This window comes from Anas platyrhynchos, chromosome 5 (genome assembly GCF_047663525.1).
Source record: "Anas platyrhynchos isolate ZD024472 breed Pekin duck chromosome 5, IASCAAS_PekinDuck_T2T, whole genome shotgun sequence".
Classification (NCBI taxonomy): Eukaryota; Metazoa; Chordata; class Aves; order Anseriformes; family Anatidae; genus Anas; species Anas platyrhynchos.
The window spans coordinates 51,228,176-51,244,834 of NC_092591.1; the positions used below are offsets into that span (position 1 = coordinate 51,228,176).

The following is a 16,659-nucleotide window of genomic DNA, read 5'->3' on the forward strand; positions in this document are numbered from 1 at the left end:
TATATTCAGAAGCATTTAAATTGGCTGAATCCACAATCCGCTCAGCTAATTTCTGTCAGGTACCACCTATGTAATTTACCTTGCTCAGCCATAAATGAAATGACTATGTTTTAACTACTTAAATAAAAAAAAAAAAAAGTCCACAAACAATAAAGTATATTTTTAGTACAGTTACTTCACTCTTCTATAAATAGAAAGGTGTTTGGTTTCTTGTTTTTTGTGGTTTTTTTTTTTTTTTTTTTTTTTTTTTCTTAAGCTATATGTAGTTATAAAACTACTCATCAAAGGGTTTAACAATTGTGCTTCTATGTTAAAGACTTCAGAACTAAATTCATTTCAGAAATGACTTAACCCATTTTGGTCTGCAAAGATATCAGTTTTAACAACTTGAGTCTACAGTCTTGGAAAGATATCTATTCTAAGCACGGATATACATATAGCCATGTGAGTCTTACCAGTTGGTCTTTAGTGCTGTTTCTGTTGATGATTCATTTATTCTGTAGGTAGAAATAAGTATAGCTAATGAGATCACAGAAACCTTCTGACAGCTTTGATGTGAATACAATCCCTATATTAAGAGCAGTGTGTGGAGGAGTAAGGAGGGGGGATGTTCTCACTTGTTATTTGAAAAAAGTTTGGTGGATCTCAGCACAGTGCATAGCACGCTGATGTTCAAAAAAATCACTGTCAACAGTCAATTTAAAACTGGCACCATTCTTGGCAATACTAGCAAAAAATAATGATTAAATGGGCACCGTAAGATTAGAACAGGCCTGCAATGCATTTGCTGAAGGAAAAGTGTCCTGGGAAACTTACTGTCAATCCCATCTGTGTAATGAAACCGTGGTCAATCCAACATTTTCAATTACAAGTAATTTTAGTTTTATAAATGTATGGTGTAAATTTTCAGATGTCTTAAATCTGTAATGCCCTATTGACTTCAAGAAAACTATACTAGTTCTTATAAGCTGAAACCTCACCTCTAATTTTTCAAAACTTCTCATGACATTTCTTAAAAAATAATTGTACTTAACTACCACCTTAAATTTTTATTTGTTCCTCTATAGCTATGTTAATTATTTAGTGTCTTTAACTCCGAGCAGTCAATAGTAAAGATTCAAATGAGCAAACCAGGATGAAAGTGGGTACTGAATTTTGCTTTGGTGACCTGCAGTGGTATATATTTCACCTAAATTTAGCAATGTATGTCAGACAGCTAGTCTAAACTAGAAACCTAGGCAGCTTTAATGCTTATTTGACAAGAACAGGTACTTTTGCACAAAGCTATTCAGTCCATCAAAGCCACTTTCTCTCTCCAAACCACAGAGAGCTCAGGCGGTAGAGCTATCATGGGGTGGGTACTGCTGAGCAATACCCACTTCTGTGGAAGGAGCTGTGAAGCTAACATCAGAGGGTTGCTCAGGAGCCCAGTTGCACTTTGAGGCTGACCATATCACCTAACGGAACTGAGAACCCCTAAAAAGCTGTTATCATCCTCCAACTATGAACTACTTTGTTAATATCAGTTTTCTGAGGCAGTATACATCTTGCAGGTCTCGGTCCCATGAGGGTTTTGGCACCAAAAACTTGTGATTCCTGCTACAGAGTGAGGTTTTCAAAGCGTTCCATTTTATGCGACCACTATCTACCACCAGAAAATTATAGAGCAGAATTACTGTGATGTGAGGCATGTGATGGAAGCTCCTTCTTATATCTGAAGGCAAAGGGAAGATAAAATTATATATATTAAAAAGTAATAATAATAAAAAGTATTATTCAGTTCTATTCTCAACAATCTTCAAAATATTAACAAAAAAGTAGCAATAAAGCAAAAAAATTCATGCAATGCAAACCTTTTATAAGGAAAGGGGACAAACAACTTTCTTATGTTCAGAACCTAGGAGCTTTTGAAATCTTTTTTTTTTTTTTTTCCCCTATATATACACAGAAACAATAAGTCAAAAATACTTTACATCAGCAGACTGAAGCTCAGAGGAAGAAAACTTCTAACATCTCTCTGAAATAACGAAAATGGGAATAGGACTGAAGACACCTTCAGCAAATAAAACAGACAGACTGAACAGCTCCAGACAAGATGCTACTAACACTCGTCTCCCTCTTCCATACATTTGGATCCACTTTGACAGCATGATATCTAAAAGCCATTACCACAGTCTACACCATGATAAAACTTGCACAGGTTTTTTTTTTGTTTGTTTGTTTGTTTTCTTTTCTTTTCCCTCTATGCTTTGGCTTTCAATTTTGGCAATCCAAATCTGCATTGTCATAATTTCACTGTCAGTGAATTGCATAAAAATTCAGTGAAAATTGACAAAGTTTGGCCTTGGTTGAAGATCTGACTTGCATTTATGAAGCAAAGGAAAAAAAACAAAACAAAAAAAAAACTTTTATGGAAATCTAATGGTGGTCTTAAATCTTGCATTCATGTGACCTGTAAAGATGTTAACAGCATTTAGGAAGTACAGGTTGTTCATTAAACAAGACCTATGGGTTCCATAAAGTGAATCCTTAATTTACACACACACATTTTTTCCTTTTTTTTCCCTACAATTTTCACATTTACATTTCTAATGTATGGGAGTATGCAAATGCAAAAGCTGGCAGAAACTGTTCCTTTCTTCCTCCTGATCATAGCTCCTTGTTTCCTTGCTACTATGACAGGTGCATTCCCCCCTCCCCCCCCCCCACCAATGCACTCAATTTCACACTGAGTGCTTGTTTCCTTGTTATCAGTGGGGGCTAGAGAACTGAAGGCATTCTAATTCAGTAAGAAGGCAGTTCCTCAAAGCACTGAAATGATTATAAAGAAAGAATACTGACTTCCCTCCTCCTGAAGAACTACAGGAAGATGCTTGTTTGTCTAATCTGCTGGATTAAGTCCTGCAGTGAATTTCTACTGCAAGGAAGTATGTTGCTAATTCACCAAACTCTTTTTCAACAATGAACTAAGGTGCCTGTGTTAAGTTCTTATTCTGCATATTTCCTGCTTTGCCTAGTTTAGCTCAAGGTGATCATGCTTTAGCCACTCTCAAAACTTCAAAGAACCCAGTGAAACAAGATGTGGGTAGTCAGAGAATCACCTCCCTACCTGTCCCAGTTTAAACCATTTCATGGATCAATGAGGCTAACCAACAGGATAGGATGAGTGACAGGATCCTATCAACATAGTCCTTGGCATCAGCAGGCCTGGTTTCAAGTTAGACACAACTTGAAGTTAGCATCTTATGAAACTCAACAATTCCAAAACCATTCTTCCTCTCGTCCTCTTCCCTCAAGACTATAGATCTAACAAAATACACTATTACATTCATTCTCTTTTCAGAACACTTTAGCTTCTTCTCTAGTTACTGGTTATCTACCCAGGAAGTCTTATTACAATTTTATAACAATAGGTTACACAAAATAAAAACCTTTTTGTTCCTGATTCTTGACAGGGTGAGATGCAATATCCAGGCTTGGGAAACTGCACTGGTGGAGTGCACAGGGATTATAATGGGCGTTTTTGGCAAGGTGGTAGATGGACTTAGTGCATCTCTCTAATGCAGGCCTCATTTCATGTAACATAAATGAGCATTCAGATCTCTATACATAAACATTGCAAGGTTTGTAGCAGAAGCTGTGAAACTGAAGTGCCCTATTCACATGAGGAAGGGCGGTTGTATTGGAAATGTTTTTCCTTGCTGTCCTTCAGCTCTGCTAACGTGTCTTCCCCTAAAAACAACAACATACAAACCTACCAATTCTTTGAGCTCTCTGTGAATCTAACAAATACACATTTTAATGATACAGACTCATTAGCATAACATCGTATTTCCAATAGCATCGTAGTACTTACTCCAAGCCTAACAACTGCTCTTCTCCTGACTAACTGAAAGACAGACTTAACTGTTAGAAAGTAGCAAGCTTTAGGCAGGGCTTCCACAAATTAATGTTAATGTTATAGTATAATATACTATATTCTAAAGAGAACTCACAAAACAAACAAACAAACAAAACACATTTCATTCACACATAAACAGGGAAATATTAACAAGCCAGACACATTTCTTTAAAATATGCATTTATACTCAAGTAACCAGCCGATACCGAAAGGAAGTTTTCCTTCATGGACAATACCAGTTTCACAACCATCTGCTTGATCTGGGGAAATGCATGCCAGTCAAGAGTGGGGCTGTGTCCTCATACTTTCTTTACAAACCGTATACATCTGGTATGAAGGACAGGGGACAACAAGAACAAGGAGATGGAATCTATATTATTAAGAGTGAATACACTGTTACATTTCACAAAAACACAGTTAAATGACTTTCCCCCATTCTTCTCTCCTTCTTGTTATTTTGCTTTTTGATTGTTCAGTTGTATCAAGTTTGAATTTTACTAGAACTATAAGCTTGTGTAATCACTGGACTAATCTTATGAGTGATTTTCCCTGTCATATTGGCAGGATTCCAGAAAAAGCATTACAGTAAACATTATGGGTTTAGTTTATCTTTTTTTTTTTTTTTTTCTTGCAAACTTACACACAAAGCTAGACTTCATATAACACAAAGCTATAAGGTTCCAAACATCTGAGAATTTCCTGTTAATGCAATTGCTAAAGAATTATAGATTGATCTAACACTATCAACTATTGGTGATATAATACAATTGCTAATACTCCTAACCATACTGAGTAGAAGTAACTTTCATTTGCCAAGGAATGGGAGAAATCAGATTAACAGTAATACTAAAGTATAATAGAGCACGGTATTTTGATACTAGAAGGAGATAAAGATGATACCCTTACGGTTTCACAAATAATCTGATGACATTGCTAAAACACAAAAAGCATAGTGGATTAAAATCTTACCTCTGGAAAAAGAACAAGGAGATTACTGAATAATAGAAATATTTCCATAAAGTTAGAAAACAATAATTTTACAGACATACAGAACTCACTGAATTTAAACCAGTAATTTCATAGAATCAAGAATGTCCACGAGAGATGAATGTAAAAGGTGCTAGCCTTTTACAAATACAGGCTAACTGAATGGTAAAATACTAAGGAAACAAGAACAGAGCAATATGGCAGACAAACAAAAAGAGACTATTGAACCAGAGTGTTGATCTCAGTACACCAGTGGTTTTCACACAGGAAGAAAAATATTACAGGCACCATGGAAGGAATAGCTATATAGAGATCATTTAAAGAATTCAGCTCTGTACACATTTGTGGAGAACTCATTGCCATCATAAAGGTTGGTCTGGGAGAAAAAAATCTCAAGAAGCAACTTCATGCTACCAGAAAAGGTATATTTTCAAAAGTAGTGACTTATAATTGGTAAGGTAGGGGTAAATATTTTCAAGCAGAAGAAAAGCTGATGCTTAACAGACAGATAGAACGGAGTAGCAATGTTCCAATTAAAGGCGAGTATGAATATTCAAATTTGCCAGCATTATCATTTCGTGCATTCTTCAATATATTTTTATTTATTTATTTTAATTATTTTCTGGAACTCTCTGCATACCGCAAACACGAACCAGAATATTCTCATATTTCTCTATATAAATGCATGGGCTAAATATCAATTAATACATACATTTCTAAAATCAATTACAATAGACACGTAAACAAAGTAATAGGTCACTAAGTATTAGATTGGCAAAAATAGTCACTGAAAATCTGTATTTCTCCATGTACAGAATAGTTGATGGTTGTGCTAACTTCTGCTGTACTTCTTCTGCCTACATGTCTTAACACTTATCTGGTTGCATCAACATGACTTTATTTCCATTCCTACCTTCTGAACATATTCCTAAAAGCTAAGCGTATGCCAGTTCTACTTAGAGATAACATGTGCATAAAAATAACTTCTGCCATATGAATATCCATCATTCAGAACCTAGAGTGATCACCACTACCTTTAAAAAATGTAGAGAGAAATAAAGGGAAAAAAATGAATGACATTTCATAATTCTTTATATGAAATTAAAAGGATAATTTAAAAAGAAAAAGGCAAGCTTCTGGTTATCGGATAGTTCAAGTAATCATTTAACACAGAACATTCTTACACATACAATCATTTAAGATACATATTTCCAAAAATATATTTTATCTATAGTGCTATCTATATATGAAAATATAGCAACTGAACTCCTGAAATCCTTAGTGTCCTAGCTTCCACTGACTTTGAATTTGCAAGAAATTAAGTGTTGGGAATCAGGTTAATAGCTCAAAGTCATAACCAACAGAGATTCAGCATCATAACCTCCTTAAACCAATATATTGTCCCAGAAGAAGCAATCACTGGCTGAAGCTAAGAAAAAGTTCTTTATTTACTTCACTCGCAAGTCCTAATTTTCCTTGATCCAAACTGAATCCTGCTTTACAGTTAAAAAAATACACAAGCCTACTGAGGTTTTACTGACCCAATAGGCTCTAAAAATACCCCTGATGATTCCTTGGCATTTGGTCTTACTTGTGACCTTTATTTTCTAGGAACGATTATTATTACCTCCCTGCACTGTACATTTCCCTACAGGATATCATCAACCTTATGTCAGTCTTGCTCAGGGGGTTCTCATATACAGCTTGAACAATTCTTCACATACTTCTAGTTTTCACTGAAAATTATGTACTATTTACTTTTATATTCATTCCTAGTTTATTTCAATTAAATGTAGAGTTCTAACATGCAGTTAAGCACACTAACATAAAATACAGAGACTTGCTGGTATCAATAATTTAAGAGTGCTTAATTTTTATAAAATCACACATATTCGGGCAAATTTGTGATTCAAGGCAGTAAAATATAATATTTTTAAAGACCTTTCCAGCCTTGCAACTAATTATTTTGCTATATAGCATTTTGTGTGATGTTCCCGTGATAATACACTTGACAGTGAACCTTTGATCCTCAATCCTCCCATGCACTTAGCTCATTAATTCATCTTCAGAGTCTATACTTCTGTCTCATAAGCCACTGCAGAGCCTCATTGTTTACTTTATTTCAGTAACCCTCACCCTCTGTTCCATCATGTGGGAAATACTCGTTTATGAACATCTAAGTTTTGATATCATATAATTTTAGAGAGTTGGAAAAATGAAGCTGGGGGGAAGACAGGTAGGAGTTTAAAAAAGATAAAAAGTAAAAACAGAGGAAAAAAAGAGTTATCAGTTTCAAGTAATATATATCAAGGATCTGGAATCAGATTGAACAGGGATTCCTGACACAAGTGATGCTAATAGAATAAATATCTACATTAGAGAGTCAGTCGTGACTCTTTTATTCTATATCTAATTTTTATTCTAATAATTAATTCTAACTATTCTAATTCTCCTTTTCAGAGAAAGAAGGACCAAATATCAAACCAGTCAATTCTTTATCCATCACATTTTTATACTTACCAGATTTAGAAATTCATTTAGAATTTCTATCATTCTTTTAATATCATGTATTCAACAAGTTAATACTAACCAATGTGAATTTATTTAATTTTAGCTCATCACCATCTCTGAAAGTCTCTGATAGTACTGTATCAACACACCAAAAACTGTTAAAATGTCTCTAGCAGTCTCCAAAATTCAACATTCACCACTGTCCATTAATTTCTAGTACTGTTAGTAGAGAGCAGATTAATATTTTACTATAAGGCTTATTAAAAAAGCTTTTCTTCAGTAAAATGATTTCCTATATATTTTAAAAATAACAAAACGAAAAAAAAAATCTTTATAAGAAAGCAATGAGTTTCTCTGAAAACTGAAAACAAATTTTCCTTTGGCAGGGGGTGGGAGTAATTGAAAAAAAAATAAATAAATTATAGTATCAATATTTCTATTTTTGCCTGTTTTTTACCTGGAAAGCTTTTGTGGAAACCTGTATGGTCATGAAACTCACAACCCATTTTTTTTCCTCACTTAATAGCAAACTAACAATGTAGGTAAAAGCTCAGAAACTTCCTCTAATACAAGGAAAAACATCATTAGGACTGATTCTTCACTACCACAAGGTTTCAAAATCCATTTAATTACTTGAAAGCAATGTAAAATGTCTATTCCAATGCTGGTATCAATCACAATACAATTTTCACAATTAGGACTTGTACAGAGATGCAAAGAAGTGAAACATCAGACCCACAGTACTGAAAGATCTTCTATATCCTAAATTTCTCCCATGATTCAGTATCCCCCTGTACAAATACAAAATGCAAGATTGTAATCACATCAACATGCTCGCTGCCCCTCATCTCCTGAACTGCATACAGATTTTTCTGAATATTACTCAATACTTGTTTTCTAGATGTTTTATTAAATAACTCTTTACTAAATAGAATATAAAATCTATTGCAGATAGATTACAATCTATTACAAAATTTGACTATGCATAATGTTGTTTGCTATGATTCAGCTAGTTCACATAATTATCAGAATACATTCAGAAACTTTGCTGCCATGCCCTTTCTGCTACAGAGACACCTGAGCTACTACAATCCTCATATACTATGTTTAGAAATATATTTCTGATATCAACATAATAACAAGAAAGGAAGCTGTAACATTTTAAAATTCATTCTCTGTCGCTAAAGCTTTTCCCTTTCTAGCTAAGAGTTAAACAGCATCCATCCTTGGTTTCATTTAATTGCTTTATGAAGATGCGAAAGTCATAAAGAAGATATCATGAAAGTTTTCCAAATAATTTCTTCAATATTGCTGAACTGATAGCCAGACCTAGCATATGCTTTAACCACAAACAAAGGTGACTGCAAGATTGACATAGATACCAAAACAAATTCTTCCCTGTAGTTTACTTCTGCTACCAATGGAGAGCCTACAGTTATCAATTTAACAGTCAGTTTGAGATCTGTACAAGAAACTGATCACCAATCACCCTTTTAAATGTTTGTTTGTTTGTTAATACAGTCATATGTGTTTATATAAAGAGGTACAGATGAAGCAGCCAAGAATGAAGTTTGGAAAAAAGGTAGCAGCAGACTTAAGCAGACATGCAACATTAATGAATGTGAAAAGGAAGGAAAGTGATTTTTCAGTTTACCTGTCCTCAGTAATTCATGGTACAATTAATTATCTTCCATGCCAAAATGTATTTCATTCAGTTTCTCAAATGGCATGCCGTATCTTAGGATATTTCCATATTAATAATCTCCATTGCACATTCCTTTTTTCTGGCAACCTGTGTGTGTTGGGAAAAAAATAACATTTTATGGTGCATTGTGTCTCATGCTGATACAGCACCAGATTTTATCACATTATTTATAGTATACATACGTAAAAATATCATGACTTAATAATGAAATAGAAACACCACTGAAGTATTGGTTCTTAATATTTCTTAGGCAGATCATCTGAAATATATGATTTATAAACATAGAGAAAGAGAATTAATTTTGTTTTAACTAGAGGTTAAATTTGTTCAACTAGAATTATTCTTTTCTTCCAACTTCATCAAAAATAATAGTAATAATAATGAAGTACTTGTTCACCACAGCATGAGCAAGCTAGAGTACACTACTACCTACTGTAGTACTACCTACAGTAGCACTACCTACTGTAGCACCAGTTCCAGACCTCAGAAAAAAATATTTATCAATTTCTGAGCTGTATACATTGATATGTTGGATATTTTTTCCTACCACCCTCCCTTTTATGTGCCTGTAGGACAAATCTTTTCATCAGTCTGCTTCCAATGTGGTTTTATAGATATGTGAGAACTGTTAATGGCTACTTAAATATTTTATTCATCTGAAACTACTTCCTGTCATTGCACTGCAGAACAACAAAATTCTAAGGAAGGCATATACAATGTAAAGCTATGTTAATTTTGTGCATTTGTCCAAATATTTCTACCTGACAATGTAATTTTCCTTTTGAAGTAAAAACAAAACAAAACAAAACATTTGGTACTAAATGAAAAGGTAATTAGTTAACCAACAGATCACAGATATATGGTATCTGATAAGTTAATGTGAAAACCCAAATCTTTACATAAAAAACGACAATTGGATTTGAATTCCAGGAGGCTTATTTCTTCTCTGTTTGAATGAAACGTCTGAAGGAAAACTCGAGAGAGAACAATATGGTAGCTTTACAATTACCTTAAAAGTAATAAAAATTTGAGATATTATAATACTGCAGTTTCCCTTTGAAATTTCAGAATTACAACAGCACACATCACTAACCTCTGTACATCATATTTCATCGGTTATATATAATCCTTCTGAAAATGATGTGTCTAGATAATATACAGTACATTTTGACACAAGTCATGTTTACTCAATGGTGATTTAGTATCCCAAGCATAGATTATGACCTGCTTTTATTAACTTAGTATGATCCACTGGATTTATTAATCATCTCTAATAAAATTACTAGGTTCTTGCCTCTGCTGACTCCTTTCTATGTAGAGAATAAAAATAGCCTCAGGATCTAGAAAAGCAATTAAATATTTAAAACTGGAGTGATATAATGGTTTCATACCATCAGAAAAATTCCACTTGGGCACTGATATTAAAAATAAATACATTCTTCATCAAATGTGTAGAATATAAACATAGAACTATATTCAATATTAAAGAAAAAATAAATTGGGAATGGAACATAAATGTAAAAAGATAAAAAGATCTATTATTTAAAGTGAGGGAAAAAAAACTTTATCCATATGCCTACACCACTGATACATTATTCACCTTCCATAAGAAATGAGAATAATCAGAGGACAAAAATAGAAAAACGATACAAAGAGGCATCAAACAGTCACAGTTTAACTTACTAGTATATACAGAAAAGCTACAAAGATTATGGTTTTGTTCTTTATTAACAAGATCGTTCCAAAACCTTGGAAGTTTGTTGATAAAGTTTTAGAAAATAAGTTTTTGGAATAATCTTGTTGATAAAGTTTTAGAAATGCCATAGAAGAACCTTAGAGATAAAATTTACTCCTGGGCTGCATGAAGATCAGAATTTGGCCAAATGTTAGCACTAAAATTATGAGAGTCGGTCTGCCAAAGGAAAACAGGAGGTATGTTTCATCTTGCAAAAATGCTTTAATAAATTTTAAATGAACTTCAAATATTTTATTTGCCATCATTATTTTATCTTTCACAAGGATGTTATGAACCACCTTTGGCAGCTGTAAAGAAATGGGATGAGATTCCCTGCTACAGAACAGATTCTTTACACAAAAAATAGCGTATAATTCCCTAATTCCATAGTTACAGAAATATATGCCATTTGGTATTAAAAGTACTAAGGTATTGCTTCAATTAAAAACTTTCTTAATCTATCCTGTCTTCTTTAAAATAAATAAAATTTATCACAAAATAATTTAGCATGTAATAAACCAGCTTTATCAGTTAATCCAGCTTTACAGTACAATAATTTTTGAAGGTCAGCTGAAGTTTTTCAACAACAGCAAAAAAATTCACATTCACCCTTGTATTGTATATAGTGGTAACTATCAACTATTGTTCAATTCCTACTCCGCTTTCTAGCAAAATTCGGACAAAAGATAGTGCAATGGTTACAGATTAGACTGTGACTTTGAATACTGAGATTCTTTTCCTAATTCAGACATACGTTTAAACTGGATCACCAAAGGTGGTAAATGGGCATTATACATAGAAAAGCATTGTGCAGATGGATTTTTTTGTTCAGCCTCTGTTTTCTAATTGTAAAATGGCAGTAGTAATTTAATGTATAATTTACTTCATCTTTTTACTTGTATACTATAGTCAACTGTTTGCAGCGATAACAATTTGACACTGATACTTTCATAATAAAAGTAGTATCAACAGCAGTTTTCTGACAGTCAAACAAGTATTATTATATAATTGCAACTGAGGAACCACCTGCAGTATAAATGCAATTAGATTTATGATAAATTACCAAAGAGTTTTCATTCCATATTTGGGAATTATTGACTCATAAGAATCTCTAAAGGTCCTCTGAAAATCTTCTAGTCCAACCTCCACTGCTTCACAATTTAAATTAGAGCAGGTTGCCAAGGACCACATTCTGTCATGTTTTAAGTATTTCAAAGGATGGAGACTCCACAGCCTCTCTTAGCAACCTGTGCTAGCATTTGACAACCATAGCAATATTTTTTTTTTTCTCATTTTTAAATTGAATTTTCTGTATTTCTACTTACGCCTATTGCCTTTTGTCTTTCCAGAGGATACCATAGAGTATAGTCTGGTTCTTTCTTCCTCACCCCATTCAGGTATTTATATATATTGATAAGATTGCCTTTGGACCTTCTCTTCACCAGGCTAAATACTCCTAGCTCTCCTTGATGCAGACTAGGATGTTGTTGGCCTTGTCATAGAGCTCATGTTCATGTTCACAACATGCTGGCATATTCCATTTGGCATCCATTGGGACTCTCAGATCCTCTTCAGCAAAACGGCATTCCAACATGGTTCCCAGCCTGTACTGCTGCTTAGGTTTATTCAACTCAAGGTTTGTGATTTTGCATTTCCAGCTGTTAAATTTTACAAGATTCCTGTCAGACCACTTCTCCAGTCAGTTTAGATATCCCCAAATGGCAGTACAATCATCCAGTCTATCAATCATTCCTCCAATTTCTCACCTGCACACCTGCTGAGGGTGCATTCTGTCTGATCATCCAGATTATTGATGATGATGTTAGATGGTATTGTACCCAAAATTGGCCTGTAGGGTACATAACTAATGACTGGCCTCCTGCTGGACTTGTGTATGTCCAACTAGTTCACACGTTTCTCCAAGCTGATACTCCTCTAACGAAGGTAAGTCTTTCCTGCAGACTTTCCCATTTGCCAGGGGACCAGGACCCTATATCTAATCTAGTATCTTAAGCAAAATTACTAATATTCTATGCCCATAAATCTACTAAACATCTACTAAAAAGCATCTATATCATTATATATCCGGCTTGTCTGGCCACATCTATGCATGCTACAAACAAACAAACAAACAAACAAAAAAGAATGAAATACAGCATAAGATATACACTCAAACATTGACATTTAATAGATACTAACATCTTACTTCAAAGACTGAAATACAATTTACATGCAATATTAGAAACTACTCTAAGATACAGAACAGTAGTAGATAATCACTTAAGCTCAATTTCTGTGAGCCTGACAGGAATCATGCGCCACTTCATAGAGAATAAGAAAGAAATTATCTTGCCTTGAAAAGAAAGGGCATTGTCGCCTTTCTTTCCATTTTCAATTATCAGAAAAGAAACATTTTTGGTAAGAAACATATAGTCATTGAGTTTGTCTCTTTCTTCTGTTGCTTCACAATTCCTTCACAAATGCCTTCAGCCTCAAGATCAAACACTAAAACTACCACTACTCAAGATCAAACATTAACCTGCTACCACTGAGATGCCATATTAATTTTCAAAAGAAACACATTTTTTGGTTTACACAAAGATAATTGAATGTTGAGCTCTTTAGAGCAAATTCCCTGAAGCCAGGTTTCAAAGGTATCTATAATGTTTTGAGGAAGTGCTATTAAAGTGAGAATTTAGTTTGTTTGTTTCTCCTACTCTCTCACAGAATCCTATTTCCCGATCATGTTCCTATAATATAACAGTCACTGAAAAAAAAAGATTGGCCTTTCATCCATCAGCAGCATAATATTTTCTTGTTACAACGCCTACTGTACCTCTACTGTATTTCAACAGCCTGTTGGTGTCTCAAAACTTTAAATAAATTTTTTGACCCATTAATTTCTAATTCTGATTTAGCTCTGCTTTCTGGTAGTTTGACAAGATGTGCCATTACCTTCTATTTCCTGCTTTATAAATGCTATGTCTCAGTCTGATGAGATCATCTTTCCACCATTTCTACAGCAAAGACTGAGTAAAGAAATGATTGAGTAAGGAAAAATTGTCTCATCCATCTCCATTTTTTATTTAAATGAAACCAGATACCTTATTTTCACAGTCCTGCTCATCCCTCACAAAAATAACAAGGTCCAATTATTTAATGTTACACATTTTCACAGACAAGTTAGAAAAAATAATCTTATATATACATAACCTCTCTCTATATAATCTATATAAAATTATATAAATTTATATAATATCTATAAATCTACATAAATTTATATAGATTATATATAGAGAGGCTATCTGTATATATATAATCTAATATATAATTGGACCCTGATTGAGGTTGACTGAGAACTAATCATTTGGGCTTTCTTTCCCCATTTCTTTCTTTCATTACAAATTTGTGTACCTGTGAAATAGATAGCATTTTGCAAATTCATGTAGTTATCCAGAATTTTCTAAATAACATGATTTTCCATCACTTTGTGCTGGGCAGCTTCCGTGTTTCATACTGACTCTATCCTGAAAAGAGTTAGACTACTATACAGAACAGGTCAGAGTACCACACTTAAGGCGACTTGATTGGGCTTACACTTCAAATAGTCACAGTTACAGAACATGGCATAAAATGTGCACAAATATCTCTTTTACTTATACCTGGGGGGATACAGATTAAAATTTATTTCCTAGACTGTAATTCTGACAAGGACTTCTCGTATATTCATTGAATTGAGTTCACTTAGCGCTGAACTAAGAATTTTTGAAATGTTTTAGTTTTTTTCTTTCTTAATCATGACGTTCATGCACTCACATGAAGAAATGCCTTGCATGTATGAACCGCTACATAGCTTTTAGAGATAAGAGTTTCCAGCCATGTAAAACTAAGACAAGTTAATAAAACAGTTATTATTCATGGCATAGGATATAGACCAAACCTTAGGCAGTTTTTCAGTGATGTTCCTTTTATTCTGCCATTGCCTTAAACTACCTGATTTTTATTTTTATGTTTTTGGAGGTGGTGGGGACTAGTTTTCCATTCTCAGTGGTATTTGTTTCCCTCCTATGTAAAGTCTAGAGCTACTACTCCATCCCTAAAAAAATAAAAAGCAACGACACCGCAGTGGTAGTTAACTTTCGCTGCCATGAACCACACTTTTTCAATTCATTCTCCAGTGTCTGGCATTTGGTGGAATCATCGACACTTGTGCAGAAATGAACATAAGTATACACTGAACCCAAATCAGAGTAAGAACATTTTAAACCTGCCCTACACAGGTGTAAAGATGTTACAAGGAAGAGTGGAAATTGCTGTATTTAATTATGGGGCTATCCATCACAGCCAGGGATGCATTTGCTTCCAAAAGATGACTGCAGCAGGAGAGCTTCCCCCTCATCCTTGCTGTGGAAGCCACATGGTCCAAACAAATGGGAAGGAACACCGCCAGCTGATTCAGAGTGCCCTCTTCGAGGCACAAAAGGTTTCCTCAGAGGAAATCTCACATCATGTTCAAATCTGTCCCTTCAGCTCCTAAATGTAACAGAAACAGCTTGAGATGCATTGGCTTTGCAATAGACTGGGAAGCAGGGCACTGCAGCAGAGCTTACTGGTTGTAAAAGCTTTTAAAGGATGTTTTACATATACTGTTTGCATGAAATTGCAGTGTATAGACTAATTCTATTTTAAGTCATTTTTTGCTCTCTAAAACTAAATCAAAATATGACACATTCTGAAATATGAATGCACACACTTCTGCTTACATCAAAATAACTGAAGATATGAGTCATTACTGGGTTTCATACAGATTTATATCTGTATGTATCTTAAGTTGTCCTCATGTACTCTGTGACAGTTGCTATTCAATTTTAAGAGGCAATAGAGATGAAACTTCTGGACACAGTAAAAAGACATATCATAGTTACTATTTACACACACAGAAACGGAAACTGTTTTCCACACTGAGATTTATAAATTCAAATGATTTCATTTATCTGGACAGGGCAATATTTGGTTTTATTCATAATGCATTAAAAAATAAGAAGTGGCTAAGCCTGAAAGATTTTATACTTAAGTGGCTTTAAAAATATCCGGAGGTTACAGTAATTGCCATTATATTTTACCAATGCCTTGGAAACAGTATTTGATTATCTTAGTAGGATGATGGAATAAAAAGGATTGTATTACCCCTCTATTAAAGCAGTATATGTTCAGGATTAAAGATATGTGGAAATGTTCTGCAATTTCTGAATATAAGACAGGTTCTTATTTCTAAGGAAGGAATCATGTTATCATTGCTACTAAGATATGACTGGAATTAAAAACAAAACAAGCAAGCAAATCAATAAGCATACAAACAACTGAAAACCTCTAACCTAAACTTTTACTGAAATATCTTGTCCTTATTTTCATTTGCAGGTTTACAGACATTTCTTTGTATTTCCTACAAATCAATCCATGCGTACTAGAAAAAGCATACATCAAGCAAACAGTCTAAAAATCAGTTTTCTCAAAAACATTTGATCCATAAATGATCCCTAACTGGATCAAGCCAGTTAGGGACATCTTATCTTCTATACAAACCCTTCACAGGCTACATTACACAGCAAGGTGCCATGTGGTTCTCCATATTTTGTAATATGCAGTTCAGAGTGGCATATCAAAGCACATTTTTCAAACATCTCCATTTCCCACCCTCCAGAGACTCATTTCAACTAAAAGATACTTCTCACTGATATAGATAAGGTAAATTAGATAGATTAATAATAATAAGGTAGAGAAGTATAATTATTAGTATATTTATTAGTATTATTAGTATAA

General features: G+C 33.9%; 1 protein-coding gene across 11 annotated transcripts in view; it reads right to left on the reverse strand.

Annotated features, from left to right (window-relative positions):
- The window catches only part of LRRC4C (leucine rich repeat containing 4C), a 513,499-nt gene that overhangs the window by 203,956 nt on the left and 292,884 nt on the right, over positions 1-16,659 (reverse strand). For all 11 annotated transcript variants that reach the window (XM_072039043.1, XM_072039047.1, XM_072039041.1 and 8 more), the window contains one exon: positions 9,054-9,191. The gene's annotated coding sequence lies outside the window, so the exon portion shown is untranslated. The remainder of the gene's footprint in view (positions 1-9,053; positions 9,192-16,659) is intronic.